Below are 5,209 nucleotides of genomic sequence, written 5' to 3'. Positions count from 1 at the left end.
AATAATATAAATATAAGTAGGCCTGTTTCACTCCTATGTGTAAGCATTTCATCTGGAGTGAAAATGAAGTTTAAATCTAAAATATATTTAGTTTATAGTTGCTCAGTGAACTAGTAGATTGAACCATGCACAACACTGTAGAATAGAAAGACAGTATAGCCAAGTGTTTTAAGAGTGATGCAAAACAGCACAAACGTTACATGAGACAATAGACAAGTGACATTCACCACTACCAACATGATGGGACAGATATTGCGCCTATTGACATTGCTGAAGTCTTCTTTTCAAGATATTAAATATTGCCTCTTGTGTATTTCAGATGACATTACGTGATTCAATGCCAGTTGTGCTCATTAAGAGCAACTGCTCTTGTGTTGCTAGTTGCGGAATCTGCTAACACTTGGTTGCATTGCTTTTCCAGACTGCTCATTATTCTGAATCTGGCATGTCTGTCGTCCCTCCTGTCCTTTCATGCACACAGACAGAACAGAAGTGGCATAAACCACCAACAATGGTTTGTCTTATTTCATTATTTAATGTTAGTTAATGTATCACAGTCACTTTACTAACACCATCTTTTAAATTAATAGGGGGTGAAGCCTGGACCCGTGGATGCCATGGTTGTCCTAAAGCCAAAACCAGGTGCTACTACAGCCAGTGGAGTTAGGTATGTAGTACCAAATTTAATAGGCAGATTACAGTGTGTGGTAAAAAAAATGAATGCTTTTGATCATCTGATAAGACCCTGTTCTCTTCAAGATTTAATTTAGCCTCGTTGTACTTCAGATGACATGTGATATGTGATTCACAATCAGTTGTGCTGGTGAACAGATTACAATGTGTAAAAATAAATGTTATTCACTCTTCTTTTATTTCAGAAGTACACTTTTCAAGGGCTACAGCGGTGAGCTCCCACACCCGGCCACCCTCAATCCTGGACCAGTCTACGCTGGAATGAAAGCAGATTCTCTTCCACTCATCTGCACAATGAACATCTCGCCTGACAAGCCACTTGTGGACTCCATCTTTGGGAAGGTACAAGTTGGCAGTGTACTGTCCTATCAACAACCACCACCTCCATCTGACAGTGTTGTCATACATGAGGATGTACCCCCATTCCTGAGTCTGCCACTCGAATGTTACCATCTAAGCCCACCTGAATATTCATTTGTGCCAACACACCAAGAACAGCTACACCTAAGCTCACTTTCTGTGACCTTGTCACAGTCACACCTTATTGAGGAGGCAACAAGATCCCAAAGTGCTACACCTGAGTGGAATTCACTTAGGAGAGAAAGAGTGACTGCCTCACATTTCAGAGAGGTGAGCCACGTTAGAGGTCCAGGTGCTGCAGAAAGCCTGGCAGAAAGGATAATCCGAGGGACACGACAAACAGCACACATGAAGAGAGGACTTGAAATGGAAACGGGCCTTAAAGGACTATGCAGTTCTGAAAAACTTGAACTTGACCAAGTGTGGGCTAGTGATTCATCCAGATGCATCTTGGCTGGGTGCATCACCTGATGGACTTGTATATGACACACTTGAGCGTCCATCATTTGGGCTTGTTGAAATTAAGTGCCCAAATGCACAAAGCTATGTAGACTGCAAATTCCTCAAAGTGGCACAAGGCCTACACAAAATGAAGGAGAGCCATTGTTATTATTGGCAAATCCAGTTCCAGTTATTGATTACTGGTATGCAGTGGTGTGATTTAGTTATCTGTGCCCATGATGATATCTTTATGCAGCGAGTTTACAGAGATAGCAGTGTATTAGAAGAGGTGAAAAGGAGGTGTGACATGTTTTTCTTTAACACTTACATGCCAAAATACCTCTCTATGACCAAGCAATAGAAAATCATAATGAAGACATGAACTCATGAACAATTAAAACAATTTCAATTTATTCTGTCAATTGTATTACTATTGTATTCATTAATTTTTTTTACAAATACAGTAAAAGTTAAGAAATACATAATGTTGTATTGTGTTGTGTCAATTTTACATATAAAAGTGAAAGCATTTTATACAATTAATCATATTGCACTGTACCTTAACATTGCAGCCAATATTTACAGACTAGCATGACCTAAAGCAGGGGTCGGCAACCTTTTTGACTCAGAGCCACAAAAGCAAAATAATTGGAAATTTATTTCAGTGACGATGACATGTCACTCAAGCAAAGCGAAAGTAAATACCGGACATTTGTGAAATTCCACCCGAACATTTTTTAAAGTCTCAAAAATAATATACGTTAATTAAATACTCATTAATTCTATTCAAAAGCTGAGCTGCATCAGAGGGATAAAGAGCTGCATGCGGCTCCGGAGCCGCGGGTTGCCGACCCGTGACCTTAAAGGGATCATTTTAAGGTTAGAGAAAAAATAAATAAATAAATCACCATAATTCACATTACATCATCTGTCTAATTCTGGATTGACATGGGTGAATAATGTATTTGCTTATATTTTTCTAATTGTTTAGATGTCGATTGTCAAACTGTAAGTGGATTAAATAAAATTGGATAAATTATATTATATATATTTATGTTTTAAGAATATTTTTAGGCCCTCTGAGAGTATATGTATATATATATATATATACATACGGTCTCTGGTCTCAACACAGCTCCCTGTCAAATACTGCCCACTAGTGGGACAGTGATGTAGTACAAGTGACAAACTATAAAAAAAAAAAACATACATTGCATAAAATTATACACATAATCACCATTAATAGGTTAAAAGCAGGAATGCTTAGATGTATAATAATTTATAGCTATAGTAAATTATATATGCTGTTTCAGTGTGTGGATTATAGTTCTACTGTAAATTAAACATAGAAGTTATTTTTGTTGTATAGTCAAAGTCAAATTTATTTATATAGCTTTCACAACACGTCACAAAGCAGCTTTACAATCGTATGGGTCCAGATCCCTAATGAGCAAGCCAAGGCGACAGTGGCAAGGAAAAACTCCCTATGGTGGTGGGGATTAGGAAGAAACCTTGGGAGGACCAAGACTCAAAAGGGAACCCATCCTCCATTGGGTGGCCCGTTAGCACAAGTCCGTGGTGCGCAGGTTGGTTCTACAGATAATGTTTAAAGAGAGGTTTAAGGAAATCTCTCTTATTATTTGAGTGTTTGGAGTTGATTTAAGTGCTTTAGCTAATATTACTGTCATTTAATTACCCTCGCATAAGACCCAAAAACAAACACAAAAAGCAAGAACAAATGTTCAATTTAACCCACAAGCACTTAGTGTTGTGCTGAAGTCCTCCCTGAGGCCGGTCTGCAAAACCACACCCACTCAAAGGGGGCGTCAGTTCTGGCTGGGCTGGCTGGGACTGGAAGGCTCAGGTGGTAGTGCGTTGTGACCTGCTCTCGGGCAGGTAGAGGACCATCTCTAGAGACACCAGCACATTGAATTCAAAGGCGATCTGCTCCATCCTGCTAATGTGGAAGCTCTCCTCCAGCTCCTGCAAAGAGCAGAGACAGTGAGGGGCGGAGTTAGTGAAGGACCTGGAGCGCTCATTCTGATTGGCTGAGCTTCATGGGAACATGTGTTTGGAATTCAGTGAACAGAGCTCCAGAGCATGATTATACTTAGATATTATTGAAGCCATTTAATGAGAAACCTAACAATATCTCGCAGCAAACCGCTTCTTTGTGTATATTAAAATAATTCCGATATTAGCATTGTATACATCATAATAATAATAATACATTTTATTTAAAAGCGCCTTTCACAACACTCAAGGACACTTTACAAGAAATAAATAAAACAAATTATAGAGAGAACACAATACGCACCAAAGGACATAAAACATACAATAGACAATAAAGTAAATTACAGGGAATAGGCTATTTTGAACAGGTGAGTTTTGAGTCTAGATTTAAAAAGAGGAAGAGAATCAATTTTTATGGATGTCAGGTGGGAGGGAGTTCCAGGGTTTGGGAGCAGAGCGACTGAAAGCTGCTTCCCATGGTACTCATACGAGCAGGAGGCACAGAGAGATGAGTGGAAGAGGAGGATCTGAGCGAGAGGGAGGAAGATGCAATATTGAGAAGATTTGACAGATATGGGGGGACAAGATTATGGATGGCCTTGAATGTAAAGAGACAGATTTTGAAATGTATTCTATATTTAACAGGAAGCCAGTGGAGTTGTTGAAGTGGAGTTGTTGTAATGTGTTGGAATGAAGGAGTTTTAGAAATAATACGAGCAGCTGTATTCTGAACCAGCTGAAGCTTATGGAGGGACTTATACAGAAGGCCAAACAGGAGAGAATTGCAGTAGTCAATACGGGAGGTAACAAGGTTATGAACAAGTATAGATGCAGTATGGGGGGTGAGGGAGGGGTGTAGACGGTTGATGTTACACAGATGAAAAGATGCAGACTGGGTTATATTACTGATGTGCGAGTGAAAGTATAAAGTGCTATCTAGGATGACACCCAGACTCAATTAGCATGGAGACACTGTGAACTTTAGATATTGTAGATTTTGAACCACAGAGCAACATTTCAGTTTTATCACTATTAAGTTTTAGGAAATTAGATGCAAAACAGGTTTTTATTTCAGATAGACAGTTTGAAAGGGATGAGCGTGGGAACAGGTGCCTGGTTTACCAGATAAGTAGAGCTGGTATCATCTGCGTAGCAGTGTAAATCAATATTATATGAGCCAAATATATTGCCAAGGGGCAAGAGGTAAATGATGAAAAGGGGTGGCCAACCCATCAGAGACCAAGAGACACTTTTTTTTTTTACTGTGAATGGCTCGTGTGAGTGCGCCCTAAGAGCTGATTAGTTTTACCATCGTTTTTCATGCAGTTCATGGTGCTAAATATTAGAGCCTTTACTTTTACCTTCAGTACTTAAGTACATTTGAAGGCCAATACATTTGTACATGTGTGACTGTGTGTGTCTCTTGATGTTCAAAACAACAGTTGTGTGAGTGTGTGTGCATGAATGTGTGTGTGCTTGTATGTCCAGTGGTGGATGGTGCCATAGACATAATATACATAGACGCTTCACGGACTGACACCGCCTATTGGCGCTGACATAACAGGCGGCTGCCATATTGGATGGGTCTCCTCTGCGCTCCAAGTACATATATTTGTACTGAGAAAGGAGTATAATATAACTATAATAATCACAACTCTGCAAATCTTTACCCAATTTTCACAGTTTGGTGTGTTACAAACAG

At 39.4% G+C, this 5,209-nt stretch overlaps 1 long non-coding RNA gene across 1 annotated transcript; it reads left to right on the top strand.

Annotated features, from left to right (window-relative positions):
* The first annotated feature begins 423 nt into the window (after positions 1 to 423).
* Positions 424 to 1,070, top strand: LOC143522583 (uncharacterized). Its single transcript, XR_013133062.1, has 3 exons — positions 424 to 514; positions 591 to 667; positions 879 to 1,070. It is a non-coding gene; the product is annotated as an uncharacterized LOC143522583 (long non-coding RNA).
* The last annotated feature ends 4,139 nt before the right edge of the window (positions 1,071 to 5,209 follow it).

The sequence above is a fragment of the Brachyhypopomus gauderio genome, chromosome 9, assembly GCF_052324685.1.
Source record: "Brachyhypopomus gauderio isolate BG-103 chromosome 9, BGAUD_0.2, whole genome shotgun sequence".
Taxonomy (NCBI): domain Eukaryota; kingdom Metazoa; phylum Chordata; class Actinopteri; order Gymnotiformes; family Hypopomidae; genus Brachyhypopomus; species Brachyhypopomus gauderio.
The sequence above is the reverse complement of the archived record's forward strand: the minus strand, read 5'-3'. Positions and strand labels throughout refer to the sequence as shown.